General features: G+C 44.9%; 1 pseudogene; it reads left to right on the top strand.

Moving 5' to 3' along the window:
- Nucleotides 1-5,006: 5,006 nt before the first annotated feature.
- LOC138386667 (large ribosomal subunit protein eL29 pseudogene) lies at nucleotides 5,007-5,477 on the top strand (annotated as a pseudogene).
- Nucleotides 5,478-16,258: the final 10,781 nt, after the last annotated feature.

Below are 16,258 nucleotides of genomic sequence, written 5' to 3'. Positions count from 1 at the left end.
AGTTATCTTCCAATTAGTCCCTTCAGCCATGGTTGAGAACAGCCCTTGGTCCCAACAGGAGCGAAAACTCCAACCCTGCAGGCCCTTGTGTAACCCAAGGGGGCGGTGGCTGGGGCAGGAGCCCCGAGGCATCCCCAGTGATCCCCTCTCCTGGGTGAAAGGTCCAGCGTGGAACCTCAGCAGCAGCCTCATCACATTAGCAAATGCTGGGCCTGAGCAAAGGATGGGAAAATTTCTAGATTCCTGATGTGTTCAACTGACCACCTCCTGCATGAGCTATGACTTGTAAACTAAGAAAGAAGGCATCACCTGCTCTGTTAATTTTGCTCCAAAAAGATTTAACGTTAACATATTGTGTAACAACACCAAGAAATTCCACTATCTTCCCAGGCAAAGTCATTCCTTAAATCCACATTTCTCAAACTATTTTCCAGAGACTGAAATGCTTAAAGTATTAATAAGTGTTCTTTAAGAACATACCAAAGCAGAATGGGAAACACAGTGCACCGTACCCCCAGGGCCAGGTCAGCCCCTGGATGGACTAGAGGGAGTCCTCTCTCCCCCTCACTGTCCTCCCCAGTTGCTTCCCAAATGGGCTAGAGCTGATGGCTTTAGGTACTTAGAGGTTCTTAACCTTTTGTGTGCCAGGAACTCCTCTGGCAGAGTGGTGGAGTAGCAAGTCTGTCACCTACCCTGCTTTTTAAGCAGTGATGCATGAAAATAATATTTTGAGATGTCTGCAACATATGAAAATATCTGTGATTTCTATTGGAATAAAGCCACAGGTTCTGCTAGCACTACTGTGGTTTATGGCCTATATTCATAATGGAAGAAAAGCTAAATTTTATTTAGAAGTTATTGAAAATAATGATGTCAGTTTTTGCCGTCCAAGTTCATGGAGCCCACAGTTGTATCCTTGGACCCCTTGGGAGTTGTCTGTGGACTCCAGGTTAAGAATTTAGAGGCTTACTTATGTTTTACCGAGTACCTAGTCACTCTGGTTTCCTGTGAACATGCACTTGTTTAGAGGGGGCAGTACTTGGGCTTAGGGTCAACCGTGACTCTAAGGACTTCGTCTTTAAGTGGGCTGAGATAACAAATTGACTTATCCAAAAAAAAGGGATCGTTCTTTTTTTCACTCATGGCATACTTTGGGACATTTTAGAGAACTATTGTTCTGCGTCCAATAACCAGAGCATCCTACCTGGGTTATGGGTAGACCCTGATATCTTGGAATCCCTCAGCATTTGGAGCAGTAAAGTCAAGCCCAGAAGGGTGAGAATTCCCTTCTTGGGACTCTGCATTTCCCAGGAGCCAGTCACAAGCCCAGTGAGTGATATGGAGCATCTTGGGTGGGCTGCATGTGACCAAGGAGAAGCTGGACCATTCAGACATCTCCTTCGGCAGAGCTAAAGAGGGTGCTACCGTCCACTGTGGACAAGGGACCCATAGCACCATTGGAGGAGTGAGTGCCCGTTGCATCCCAGGAGCATTGTGCACAGTCCAAGTGCTGCCCCTTGGGACTGGGGTGAGAGAGGAAAGGGGGGAGGTTGGTGCTGGGAGACCAGGCAGAGCTCAGGTGGGTGCAACTCGTCCCAGACCTGTCTTTACAAAACAATCCAACAGTTGCTGAATCTTTTCAGAATCTCAAGACATATATTTTGGATCCTTGGTCTAAAATTAAATACTACAAATAAGGCCAGAAGTATTATTTAGCACTGTGTCGGTCAATTCTGTCTGTCTGCTATTGGTGTACTCTGCTGCCTTTCACCCCAAGCCAGCTGCAGGGAGCCTGATCCAACAAGAAAGTGTTTCTCATAATTGTTAAACACTGGATCTAAAAGTGTTTGGGTTAAAAAATCTATCCATAGTATTATTAAGAATTTCAACAATTTGTCAATGAAAGAAGAGGAATGTCAATTAGGGTCTTTACATACAATCTGTATTGTTGTAATTTTGGAATAAATGTAAAGAAAATCAACACTAATTTGCAAAGCTGCTCATCAATGAGGACTATGAAGAATTTAAAGATATTGTCACTAAAGTCATCTTTTTTTGCAAAGATTGTATTGGAAGTTTCATATAAATTCTGTCTTTTCTAATACTTGCATTTTACTTTTATCTTCATAATTACATATTGCAGAGAAAATGTAATGAATTTTGTGCCATATAGACTCCCTTAAATTCTTTCCAGTTTACCTCAGAGGTGCAAATATTGCCTATGCTTTTCATAGGAGAAGTCTCTTAAACGTTGGACCATTGGATGACATGGGTTGTAGGACACTGTAGGCCAGCCCCTTCTCCTCTTCCTTTATGCATAACTCTGCTAAAATATTTCTGCAGTTAAAATCTGTTTTGATTAATGGTTAAACATATGTGGGCTACTCAGATGACAGTTTATCCATTTATTAATTCATTCATCAAACATTAATCAAGCAAACCCCTCATCTTAGAAGATTGAGCTCCTGCTATTCCCTGAAGATGCCGGCACAGGAGTCAAAGATGCCAGCTCCCTTCCTGCTCCCAGAACCTCTGAAAAGTGCACATGGCAGGACTAGTAACACACCTGTGCCCTTAGCAATTTGCATCAACAGGGCTTGAAGACAGCCCCAGTGCCCACGGCAATGGGCCCTGTGGAATGAGTCTCAGTGCAGGGAGGCAAGCCTCAAAGCCAGCTTGCCACTTAGCAGCTGTACGCCCTTGGGCAGTTTCTTCATATGCAGAATGTGGACTATGATCCTAACTCATCAAGGCTGTCACGAAGCCAGGTGAATTGGGCAGAGAATGGAAAAGCTGTAGATGGGACCCTGCAGGTAACATCAGCCACCCAAGAGGGCAGCTGTAGGAGAGCATCTGTGCAGGCAGCTGACCCTGGCCTCAGGGTCTGGGGGACAACAGAGGGGTGGGCGTGGAGAGACTTGGAGAGGCAGCCCATCCAAAGGGAGGAGCTGAAACTTGGCTCCCTGTGGAGGTGTTCTTGGGCTTCTCAGAAAAAGCTGGCTGGTGAAATTTTTAATGCCAGTTTTCCTAATTTTTAAATGTGAACACCAATTAACTTTTTTTTAAAAAATGCTATGCAGGCTGAATAGTGAAGTTTGCAACCTCTGCCCACACCTGTGTCGGGAAATAAGGATGACCTGGGGCCATGGTCATTACCATAGGCAAGGCCCCCAGGAAAGAGTGGGCAGGGGGAGAGCCATCTTCCTTGTCTGCAGGGCTCCAAAGGACACTGGAGCCACAGAAGCTGGCCACCCGCCCTGTCGCCATGTGTTCCTTCAATTTTCTGGGGAGAATGGGACATGTTTTACAATAGAGTGACTTCCATAAAGAACTAAAGTTAAAAAACTTCTTAAAAAAACATAAAAGAAAATCTTTGTGACCTTGTGTTAGGCAAAGATTCCTTTTTAAAAATAGTGGAATGGATGATTTTTTTCCCTTGGACTTAACAAATGTCAACATTTCATCATATATGCTTCAAAACTTATATAGAATAAAAGATTACCAAAAACTTCTTTGTGGCCTTTTCTAATTCCACACCCTTTCTTCTATCTCCAGAAACAACTGCTATCCTGGTAATGGTGTTAACACTTCACAACCGTATCTTTATATGCGTACACATCCACAAAACACACATAGCGTGATTTCATGCAGTATAAGAGGTATATATGGTAACACCACACATAAAATTTGCAACCAGCAAATGAGCACCTTGCAAGGTTACTTACAGGTCCTGGGGGTAAGGTTGGCTTATACAGACTTTGTTTTTGCACTTTTCCTGGAATGATGTGCTGAATTGCTGGGTTTATATTCAACTTTTAAAAATACCAGGCTGTTATTCAAAGTGGCTAAGCCATTTTACATTCCCATAGGCAACATTTGAGGGTTGCAGTTTAACCATGTCCTCACTGATGCTTGAGAGCCATCAGTCTTTCAGATCATAGCCATACCGCGGGTGCTGTGATACCTCACTGTGGTATTAATTTGCATTTCTTTAATGACTAAAGAGGTTAAGCATTTTTTCATACACTTATTAGCCATTCATATGTCTTCTTTGGTGAAATGCGTATTCAAAACTTTTTAAATTGTTTTCTTATTATCAAGGGGTAAGCGTTCTTCATATACTATGTTCAACACAGCAGTTCTGTTCCTACATACCTACACAATGGAAATGAAAGCATATATCCATATATGTATGTATATATAAAGACATTATTTAACTTATTGTTATTTTTAGAAACTGGGTCTTGCTGTATCACCTAGGCTGGAGTATAGTGACTCGATCATAGCTCACTGCAACCTTGAACTCCCGGGCACAAGTGGTCCTTCTGACTCAACCTCTTGAGGATCTGGGACCACAGGCATGTGACACCATGGCCGGCTCATTTTTAAATTTTTCTGTAGAGACAAAGTCTCTCTATGTTACCCAGGCTGGCCTGGAACTTCTGGGCTCAAGTGATCCTCCCACCCCAGCCACCTGAGAAGCTGGGATTATAATAGGAGTGTGCTACGGTGCCCAGTTTACATAAAGACACGATTTGAATGTCCATAACAATATTACTCATAATAGCCAAAATCTAAATTCATCAACTGGTAAATGAACAGAAATATGGGGTGTCCATGCAACAGAATACTATATAGCAGCACAAAGGGATGAAGTACTGATACATGCTACAGCATGGTTGAAACTTAAAAACATACTAAGTGAAAGAAGCCAAAAGATTACATATCGTATGAATCCATTTATATAAAATCTAGAAAGGCAAATCTATAGATCAGTGCTTACCTGGGGCTGTGGGTGGGTATGAGGATGCTTTTTGGGGTAAGTGGAATGTTCTAAAACTGGATTATGGTGATGGCTGTACAACTCTAAGAATTTATGAAAATTATCGAAGTGTTCACTTACGTGGAGTGAATTTTATGTTCTCTAATTCATATGTTAATAAAGATGTTTAAAAGCAAACACACATGTTTTTCTTCCAATCCCAGGCACACTGGCAGCTGCAGACATGGCCAAATCCAAGAACCACACTGCACACAACTAGTCCCTAACGTGGCACAGAAATGGCAATAGGAAACCATGATCACAAAGATATGAATCTCTTAAGGGGGTGGACCCCAAGTTCCTGAGGAATATGTGTTTTGTTAAGAAGCACATCAAGAAGGGCCTGAAGAAGACGCAGGCCAACACCACTGAAGCCCTGAGCGCACACACCGAGGCTATCAAGGCCCTCATTAAGCCCAAGGAGGTTAAGCCCCCGATCCCAAAGGGTGTCAGCCACAGGCTTAGTCCACTTGACTACGTTGCCCACCCAAGCTTGGGAAGCTGCTCGTGCCCACATTGCCAAGTATCTCAGGCTTTGCTGGTCAAAGGCCAAGGATCAAACCAAAGCCCAGGTGTGGCTTCAGCTGCAGCTTCAGTTCTGGCTTTAGCTCAGGCACTCAGAGATGCCCAGGCCCCCATGAAGGCTCCAGAGTAGAGGCCTCTGTCTGCCAACGTGAGGACAGAAGCACTGGTGTGACCCCCTGGGCTGCCGTCTGCATGGGGCTAGGGTCCCTCTGTGCTCCTTGTATGAATAAACCTGAGGCAGAAAACATACACACACACACACATACACACACACACACAGAAATAATACCAACCATAACTAAATCCATCCAGAAAATAGAAAAGAATCCTTTTCAACTTTTTCTATTAAGCTAACATAACCCTGATACCTAAACCTGACAAAGATACTATAAGAAAAGAAACTTATAAATATCACTTATGAACATAAATGGCGAAATCATTAACCAAATATTAGCAAATCAAATCCATCAATAAAGCAAAAGGATAATACATGATACCAATTTGGTAGACGGAATGAAGGCCCTCCAAAGCTGTTTGTATCCTAGTCCCTGCAACCTGTGATTACTGTACATGACAAAGGGAAATTAAGGTAAGTTTGCTAATCTGCTGACCTTAAAATAGGGAGATTATCCTGGATTATCTGGGTGGGCCTCATGCAATCACAGGGACCTCAGGTGTGGAAGAGGAGGCAGAAGAGTGTTAGCGTGATGTGATGTGAGCAGGACTCCAGTGGTGGCTTTGGAGATGGAAAGGGGCCATGAGACAAGGAATGCAGGAAGCCTCTAGAAATTGGAAAGGCACAAAAACTGATTCCCCCTAGAGCTTCTGGAAAAGAACATAGTCCTGCTAACTAACACCTTGATTTTAGCCCAGTGAACCTCATTTTGGACTTTTGAACTATAGAACCAAGCAATAATAAAATTGTGTTGTTATAAGTCACTAACTCTGAGGTAATTTGTTATAGCGACATAAGAAACTAATATACCACATTTACAGAATTTTTAAAACTATATAATCATGTTAATATTAATAGATGCGAAAAAGCATTTGACAAAACTCAATACCTCATAAAAACACTTGTTTTTAAACCAGAAATAGAAATAGTAGACTTCAAGACAAAAGCACGATCAGATAAAAAAAGGAAAGATTTAGTGATGATCAAAATGTCAATCTACCAAAAGATATAAAATTCTAAATCTATATTAAATTAATAATATGGCCTCAGAAAAGCAAAACCTATCAGATATAAAAGGAAAAATAAATAAATCTATGACAGCAATGGATGTTTTCAACACTTCTCTCTCAGCAACATTTAGAAATAGTAAGTACAACATAAGAAAGAATGTGAAAAATTTGAAAATCAAGATTAACAAACTTGAATTAATGGACACATAAAGAAGATTTTACCCCAAAATTTTAGAATATGCTTCTCTTCAAGTACACATGAAACTAATATTGAACATATGTTGAGATACAAGAAAGACTCAACAAATTCAAACAATTAAAATAATATAATCCCTGACAAGAGTAGAATTAAACTAAGAATGAATGTCAAAATGTATTTTAAAAAATACCCAAATGTTTGAGAATTGGGCTATACATTTGTAAACACACATGGGTGAAAGAAATCACAATTGAAATTAGAGAATAGTTTGAACTGAATTATAATGAAAATACTACAACTTTTAGTTTGCCATTGAAGTTGTGCTGAAAGGGAAATTGGTAGCCTTAAATGAATATTTTAGAAAAGAAAAAGGTTGAGATAATAAATGATCTAAATGTCTATCTTAAAAAGATAAGGTAAGAAAGAACAGGTTAAACCCAAAGAGTGAAGGAAGGAAGGAAGATATAAAAAGTAGAAATGAATGAGTTAGAAAACGGATGTGCCATAGAGAAAACAGCAAAGTCAAAAGTTGGTTCTTTAAAAAGGCTAATAAGATTAATAAACCCCCTAACTAGACTGATTAAGAAAGAGAAGCAAATGTAGAAATAGGAAGTATCAGGAATAAAAAGTAGATCTTATAGACACTAACAAAAAGGCATGAACAATTCTTTGCCAATAAATGTAAAAATGTAAATATCATGAATAAATTCTTTCAAAAACACAGCAAACAAAATGGACACACGAAGAAATAGAAAATCTGGTGTCATATACAATGTAAAGAAATTGATCTGTAATTGAAAAACTTCCAACAAAGAAAATAGGAGTTTCAGATGGCTTCACTAGTGAATGCTTCCAAATATTTTAAAGAAAAAACAAGCCTACACAAACTCTTTAAGAGAATGACAAAAGGGGAAACAATTTTCTTCTCATTTTATAAGGCCAGCATAACTCTGATACCAAATCTGACAAGGACACTTCAGAAAAAGAAAAGTGCAGGCTTTCTTGTGAACATGGATGTAAAAATCCTAAAGAAAATATTACCAAATCAAATTCATTGATATATAAAAAGGATAACATAGTATGACCAAGTTGAGTTTATTCCAAGCATGCAAATTTTGTTTAACATCCTCCTGAATGGTGAAATATTGAACACTTTTATCCTGAGATTGGGAACAAGAATACCCACTATCATCATGATTTCTACCCAGCACAATCAGACAAGAGAAAGAATTAAAAGGTAGAATGACTAGGGAGGAGAAAAAAAAAATTACTCACAGGCAACATGATTCTGTGTGTAGAAAATCCAAAAGGATCTCCCTATAAACTATTAGAATTAATAAGTAAATTTAGTAAAATCACTGGATACAAGGTCAATGTGCAACAACAGTTTTATTTATTTCTTTTTTTTAACAGTTTTATTTCTATAGATTAGAAATAAGCAACTAGAAAATGAACTTAAAAATTGATACCATTTACCACATCATCAAAAATACACCTGTGAATACTCAGAAATATATCTGGTAAAAGATATGCAAGACTCTACAAAAATCTTCCAAGCACTATTAAGAGAAGGTGGGAATTTGTTCCCTCTGAGTGGGAGATGGAAAAGAGAGAGCGGGGTTGGAATGGTGGTCACATGTGCAAACGCTGTGTCTAACACGTCAACATTCAGCATGTACATTATCATGACCATGTAAATAGCGACATATAGCATACTATAGTCACATTTACCTTTTTGTACAGGTTTTCCACATGGAGTTAGCATTTGCTTAGTTTTCTGCATATCTTTTACTAAATAGTCCTCCAAACTTCTCCATGGCACTAGAAAATTCCCTCAATAATATCAACTGCATCAGGTGACCACTTTATCAGTCCCATTTTATTTTCCCCTTGACATGCCTCCTGGACAGGTCTGCCCCGTGCCTGTCTGGACTGTGTTCATCCTGCTCACTGCACAGCCATTCTCCAGACACCCTCCATTAACCTTCTCCGAGGAATTCCCTTTGTCTCTCCTTTGCGCAGGAGTTGCCTGGTCCCCGAAGTACCTCTTTCTTGGTCTACAGCCCGCATCGGGTGGAGCACTCTGCCAGGGAAATGACTCGTGGGAGGTAGATTTTCTTTGAGACCCTGAATGCATTAAATGTTCTTATGTTACCTTCACCCTTGATTGAGATTTGAACTGAGGGTAGAACTGCAGGTTGGAAATATTTTCCTGCAGAATGTGAAGACGTGGCTCCCCCGTTTTCTCACTTGCAGTGCTGCTGTGAAGGGTGAACCCATTCTGATTCCTGATCCTTTGCAGGTGACTTGCAGTATTTCATCCCTGGAGGAACCTGTTTGTCTCTAGTGCTCTGAAATTTGTAATCATCAGCCTTGAAATCGATCTGTTTTCATTCATCACTCTGTGAGTGTCCCACAATCCTGGGAAATTTAATTAAATGATGTCTTCAATAATTTAATCCTTAGCAGATTCTGGCACAAACTAGGCACTCCGACAGTATTTGTTAGTATTATTGTTCTCTTCCTTCGCTCCTGTAGGTCAAACATTTCCCTCAAGTCTGGGGATCTTTGGAAGTCCTTTCTTGTTTAAGATTAACTAACATGCTGTATTAGTTATTTATGACAGTGTGACAAATTACCTCCGAACTTAGCGGCCTCAAACAATACTTTTATGACCTCAATGTTCCAGGGTCAGGAATTTAGGAATGGTTTAAGTGGGTGGTTCTGGCTCAGGTCTTTCCTGAGGTTCCAGTCAAGGACTCAGCCAGGGCTGCAGCATCCGCACGAGGAGCTGCTTCCAGGACAGCCCCACACATGGCTGTGGGCAGGAGGGCTCAGCCACTCACACGCGGCCTCTCCAGAGGGTGCCTGGGGCCTTTACAGCCTGGCAGCTGGCTCTGCCGGAGCAAGTGACCTGAGAAAGAATAAGAGGACGCTATAATGCCTCTTATGTCCTAATCTTGAATGTCACACACCATCGTTTCTGCCACATTCTGTGAGAAGAGTCATTAAGTATAGCTCCCACTTAAGAGAATGGGAATCCGGCTCTACCTTTTGAAGTCAGGAGCTCCAAAGAATTCACGGGCATTTTTTTAAGCCACCACAAATGCCATTTGCAAACTGTGTGTGTGTGTGGAAGGATTGACCGGCCAGGTTTCCGGAGGTGGCCACATGGAATCCTGGCCTCTCCCTGGGGTGCTGTCCACAAATAGTACCTGCAGGTCTTTTTTCTTGATCAGTTTTCTCAGAGAAGAGTCCTCCAGTTTTTGCTTGGATGATAAAATCCAGACGGCTACGTTTGCGGAGATAAGTGATATCAGGGTGTGGGGTGGTTTCACCATTCAGTATGCAGATTGTATTTTTAAAAACCTTTTGTTAATTTTTTTAAGCCATTAATTTTCTTCATGGGATTTGAAGCCGCTTTGCAGGCTGTCTTGGATGGGAGGTTTTCTGGTTCTTTCCCTCTGCTCTTTGGGTCCCCTTTCTTGTCTATTGCGGTTGCTTCTCCCCCGTCGCCAGAACCCCCAGACTGGGGCTGGGTTTTGTACTGGTGACTCAGGGCTCCTGCCATATGGTGGTCCCAGAATAAATAGACAAGCTCACCGAGCCAGTGGGCGGGTTGGCTCCACGGCTCTAATTTAAGGCAGCTACGTACAGACAAGGCCTGTGACACAGGTGTCCAGTAATGGGATGGCTGCTTCGTGGGATGGCGAGTTCCGGCCCCTGGAAGGGTTCTAGGAGAGGCAGGGTGGCCAAGTGTTGGAGATCGGGTTTCTGTGTTGAATTAGAGGCTAAAATCAGTGACTGCTGTGATTTTATGGGGGGCTTGAGTCACCATCATCATAACGCTGATGGTGAGGACGTGGTAGTGATGACAGCTGACACTTCCCGAGTGCTTACCTTGTGCCAGGGACTTTTCTGGTGACTGTATTGGTGTTAACTCATTTGATCCCCATATACAAAAAAAGAAGCTTACGTGGTGGGTGCAACGACTATCCCTATTTTACCGATGAGGACACGAAGACAGGGAGCTTCAGTGACTTGTGAAAGTCAGTCGGGAGATGGCCGAGCTGGGATTAGGCTGCCGGCAGCCGACTGCAGCGTCTGTGCACGCTGTCCTGTCTGCTGTCAAACAGGGTCTGAGCCACAGGTCTCCCCAGCCAGAGCTCCGTGAGGGTGGGCCCCAGTTGGCTGCGAGTCTTCCCCAAGTCAAATCGATGTTTATGGAGCGAAACTCGAGGCTTCCATCACACGTTAATGGGTCCTGACCGTGCAAGACAGCTTTCAGTCAAACGGGGGCCAGTGGCTAAGAGGCCATCTTTCCATTTGCTTCTTTTTGGAACATACTTTCAATGCTCTGTTGAGCCTTAGAAATGTCAAGTGAACCTTTTACTGCCAGAGTGGATGCCTTTCCCCATCAGGTTCACGTGCTCTCTCCACTGTGCTTCTCCTGGGAGATGAGGAAGAGGATCTGATGCTTGTGAAATGGACACCACAGGGGTCGTGGTGCCCACACCTGCCCCAGTGCCGAGGGCGGGACTGTCACCCAGGGTATGAGAGGAGGGGACAGCCTTCAAGTGCCTCTAGTGTCTTGGCTTCATTTAATTTTTAATAATATAATGGTCAACATTAATGTCCAGATCTCCTTAGTATTCTCATGCAAACAAATACACGCTGATACATGTATCAGCAAAGTGTTCACCAGGCAATGTGTAATCCTGCAGTCATTTCATTTTGAATAAATGCTTCCTCATTTTCCCTCATCGCCATCCTTCACCCCCACGGGAGCTACCAGAGGCTCTTCACTCCTGATATCTGCATGTCACTAGTCACTGTTCTTGAGCATTTGCAGCTGTGGCCACTCCTCTGTCCACATGCCACCAGCCTCTCCGCAGTTGCCCCTGCCACCCTGGAGCGGAGCGTCACCGCCTTGGTCCCTGCACAGCCGGGGCGAAGTGATGGCTGATTCCTTGTGTCACGGAGGCAGTCAGCCATTCCGCCTGATGGAAACAAAGCAATCCCAGCACAAGCTCAGGGCGGCAGACTCCCCGAGAAGGGCACTCCTCTGAGAGATCGGCCGCCCAAGCCCTGGTTGTTTCCCGGAGGCCAACACCATGCGCACTCGCAGCCAGGTGGCGATTTTCTTCTTCCTGTAAATAAACATTTCCCGCAAAGACAAAGAAGTTCGCTGCTGTGCGTATGCTTTCTTCGCTGAGCAAAACAAGGAAATGACTACCTAGGATGTTGTAACTCAACAACCTTTTTGGTCAACAGCCATGGGCATAGCCTAGTGATCTATTATTTCATTTTTGAAATGACAAGTCAATGTTCACTTCAAAAGTTTAGTGATCACTTATTCTAAATGCAAGGCACTGCTTAATCATGGGGCTGAACGAGCAAACAAGTTCAGCCTGGGCTCCTTCTCCCTGGAGTGATATTTGTGTGCTCTGAGCTGGGTGGGATGTTTGTTGAGTGGAGCCCAGCGATGGTCAGGACGCCTCCAGAGGACCCTGGACCTACGGTTTGGCAGCTGGCTGGGTATCAGTTGGTGGGCTGGCTTGCTGGAAGCCAGGGAGCCCCACTGGTCTGAATAATCTTCTGCATTATTTTGGTCTCAGCCCTGATTCAGCTGCCGTTAAGTCAGGATTGGCAAATACACGGCACATCTCACTTTCCAACCCTGTGTCTAGGGATCACTAGCTAATCAGGGCCCTCTTTCCTGAGCCCAGATGTAACCTCAGAATCCTTCTGAACCCAGGGCTCCAGGCAGCAAGGACCAAACAGCTAGAGAGCTGGTTTAAGCCGAGAGACGAAATATCTCTGGATGCCCCGTCCAGGTTGTCTTCTCGTTCTCAAACCTCCGGGCTCAGCTTTGCCATTGGATGACCAAGCACCTCACAGCTCTGTCTTTTTCATGCCTCATCCTGCAGGGGCTTCTCTTTAGAGGATCAACCTGGAGGACAACTATGTGCAAAGAAACCAGGAGCTTTGAGTGTTGCTTTCCAAAATAGCAACCCTCCTGAAGACAGTCCCACAAACTCAGGCTTTGCCAGCAGAAAATGTTTATGCTTTTAGGTCCTGAATAACCAAATTTGCGATTTTGTAGCTCTTTCCTGAGATCACAGGTTCTTCTGGGGTTTTAGAAGCTTTGGAAATGTCCGTTTGGCGGTCTCTGGATGGGTGGGTGGGCTGGATGGGCAGATGCCCTTATCTGTATTTGTGTGTTACTCTGGGTTAAACAGAAGCATCGAGCTTAGGTTATAGACTCTCCTTCTAACAGGGCCATGGGGGAAAATCTGGGGCAGAAACCAAACTGGCTAGAGAAAATTCCATAAAACTGTTCACGGCCAAAGAGTCTCTGACCACCCTCACCTTCACAGGCAGGGTGGCCATTCTTCTCTGGTCAAGCTGAAGGCCTACATTCAGGTCACGTGCTGTGGAGTGTCTGTCCTGTTTCAGAGCCTCATAAATAAGTCCGGACAGCCATTCTTGGTAAAGGGGCCCGTACTGCCTTGAAGACCACCACTAACTGCATCCTGAGCCTTTCCAGGGTGGTGGTCCCACCCCACATTCCCAGCCCTTCCCTGGGGTGTGGCCTTCCCCGAGAGAATCTGGGCTTCTCAACTCTGCAATGTCCAGGCTGTGGCGTCCAGAGTTGGGAAAAAAGGCCCAAGGGCCAGTCCTGGTATACAGAAAAGCTGCTTTGACCTGTGCTCAGTGAATGGTACTGAGCTGCGGTACTTCCCTGGCCCCATCGTCCTCTCCCCTCTCAGTTTTCCCAGGGAAACACTTGCCAAGCATTTACCAATCACCTACTTTGTGCCAACAAGGAGAACCAAAGTGTGTGTGTGTTCAAGAAATTCACAATGAGAGGAAGAACCTCCAAGCACCTTCTCCATCAGACTCTCGTAGAAAGTGCTGGGTTAACAGAGGAGCCACAAAGGGTGAGTGAGCGCGTAGGACGGGCAGATGATTCCGCTGGGCTGGAAGTTGGAAGGAGCTGGCAGAGTGGGGGGCTGGCCCGATGCAGGGAGGCCAGGAAGGGCTTCTCCAGGGAGAGAGGGAGGGAAAGGCACCCATGTTAAGAGGTGACAGCGTGTGCACAAGCATGCTGGCAGGAGGTCCATGGCTTGCCTGGTGTCATGCAGTTAATTAATTATGCTCGGGGGCCCTTGGGGAGAGACAAAGAGAGAAAGCAATGTAAGGCCAGAGTAGGGGTTTGAGCCCCATTCTGGAGCAATGGGGGGCCACTGGCAGGTTTTAAGTAAGAGTGTAACATGGACAGATCCTTCTGGCTGTCACATTGAGGCTGCCCTGGGTGGCAGGCAAGAGGCCAAGGGAGCAGGAAGAATGAAGCTGCTTTCCATCAAAGCAGTCTGCAGCCCCTGGAAGGCAGGCCGGTGGAGGGCGTTCTTCCTACACAGAGGCAGCAAGACCTGGAGCCTTGCTCTGTCCCTTCCACAAACCACCTCATGAAGTCTCACCAGTGATCACTGGATCCAAGATGGCTTTGATGGTGCTGCCTCTGCCCCAGAGCCTTCACCCAATCTTCCCTAAGTCCCCTATAGCATAGGCAAATAAATTTGTGTGGCAAATTGCACACTGTGCAGGTGTTTCTCCTGGAAAGCACTTGCTGATTAACGGCCAGGAGTGCCGTTACCTGAGAGTCTCCAGCTGTTAGCATCTTCAGGGTCTTTCTCAGCTTTTGTACTGAGGCCAAGCTCTTGCCAGGCAGCCCCTAGCCAGTGGCTGAGCATAATGAGTTCTCTAGGGCCTGGCCATTTCTGCACAGCTTGGGACTCTTCTAATAAAAAAATCTCTGCTTTGGAACTCCCTGTTGGGTTGACTGATCTTGGTCAGATTTGCACCACGGTCTGACAGTCTCTCTGTCCAGTCCTGGTTCCTCCCCTTTTACCTCTCACAGGCGGTGCCCTCCAGCACACGTTTGCATTCCTGACTGTGTGTCAGTGTCTGCTCCCCAGGGGATCCAGCTGGCGCACCTGGACATGTGAGCAGTGTGCTGCTGGCCTAGGAGGACAGCAGGGAAGTAATCTGTGAGCCACGGACGTGCAGAATCTGACTTCAAGGCGTATCTTGTTCACCTGCAGGCTGGGCTCTTCCCTGGACCCTGCCACAGTTCCCCACGTGGCTGTGATGGGAAGAACCATCTTGCATACCATCACCCAGGAGTGAGGATCTCGGCACCTTGTCTTTTTAGAAAAAAAGGGGGAGACTGGTCTTTGCCCGGATTCTCTATAAAAACCAGTTTTTGTCTGAAGGCCTACCTTTTCTACCAGTGCCTGACACCAGCTGGGCCTTCTCCAGAGGTGGTGAGCTTCTTCTGGAAGGATCCGTGGAAGCCTTGTCTGAATGCAACCCAATCATTCTAGTGCTTTTACCGGAGGCCAGCAGGGACAGTAACAGGGCAGGTGGGCTTCGTCTCATCACAGGAAACAATCCCATCAGTGGAGCTGAGATGACGAGGGCCTACATTTCGGCAGGGTTTGGGAACCGAGAGGAGCTGGAGCTGGGAGAGCAGGTTGGACATGAGACACGTCCAGAAGGGACCGGATTTCATTTCACTACTCAGGGGGTGAAGGAGTCACTAGTGACCACTATGAGTCTGAATTAGGTATCTGGGTGAATGGGGATGCATTTGCTGAATTGGGGGCGCAGGAGGAATTGGAAGAAACTTGGGAGAGAAAGATGGCTTCATTTTAGCATCTTTTGACTCAGAGATGCCTGTGGGACAATCAAAAGGGGACGTCCCAGTTGACTTTTAGTATTCTCTATTCCTGCCTGCAAAATCAGAGAGAACCAACAGCCTGTCGGAGGCTGTTGCTTCCCCTCCGGTCCCTGTGCTGGGCTTTTCTCCAGCCCCTTGCCCTCAGGCGAGAGAGGAGCCAGCAGCGCAGTCTGCCGGGGGCTCCAGGGGCAGGCTCTTAACACAGCAGGGCCCTTCAGATGTTCCCCAGCAGGGCCCTTCACATGTTCTGTCGCTGACAACCGCAGGCCCACCGCCTGCCAGCATCTGTTCACAGAGACACGGCATCACAAACTCTCCGGACTGGAAGGGACGTTGGAGGTCATCCCTTCCAGCCTCGGGTTGGCATTTTCAGACTGTTCTAATAACTCAAGAGTTACTCCTTCTTTTGTGCAGCGGACTGTTTCTTCTGTCTTCCCTGTAATACGCGGTCGCGCCTCCTTCCTGAGGAGAAGCATGCTGGGTCTCATTTCTGTGGATCTAGCAGTGAGAGACATGACGAGGCCAGATTTGGGAACACAAGCTCTTTTTGTCCTTCACACTACAGCTACGAGAATGGTCTCCATGGTTACAGCAGCTTCTCGGAGGTGTCTAGATTTTCATTTTCTGTATTTCTCTACATGTCTAATTTATGAATAATCTGCTTGTAAGTAACCTGCTGGAAAGTTTCTGCATGTATATGAATATCAAGAAATACATATTTATATATATTCAAAACAAAACAAAACAAAAAAACCCCTAGGCTGATAGGCATTTTTGGTAC

Source organism: Eulemur rufifrons, chromosome 7 (genome assembly GCF_041146395.1).
Source record: "Eulemur rufifrons isolate Redbay chromosome 7, OSU_ERuf_1, whole genome shotgun sequence".
NCBI classification, from domain to species: Eukaryota; Metazoa; Chordata; class Mammalia; order Primates; family Lemuridae; genus Eulemur; species Eulemur rufifrons.
This window is presented reverse-complemented; position numbering and strand designations above follow the sequence as displayed.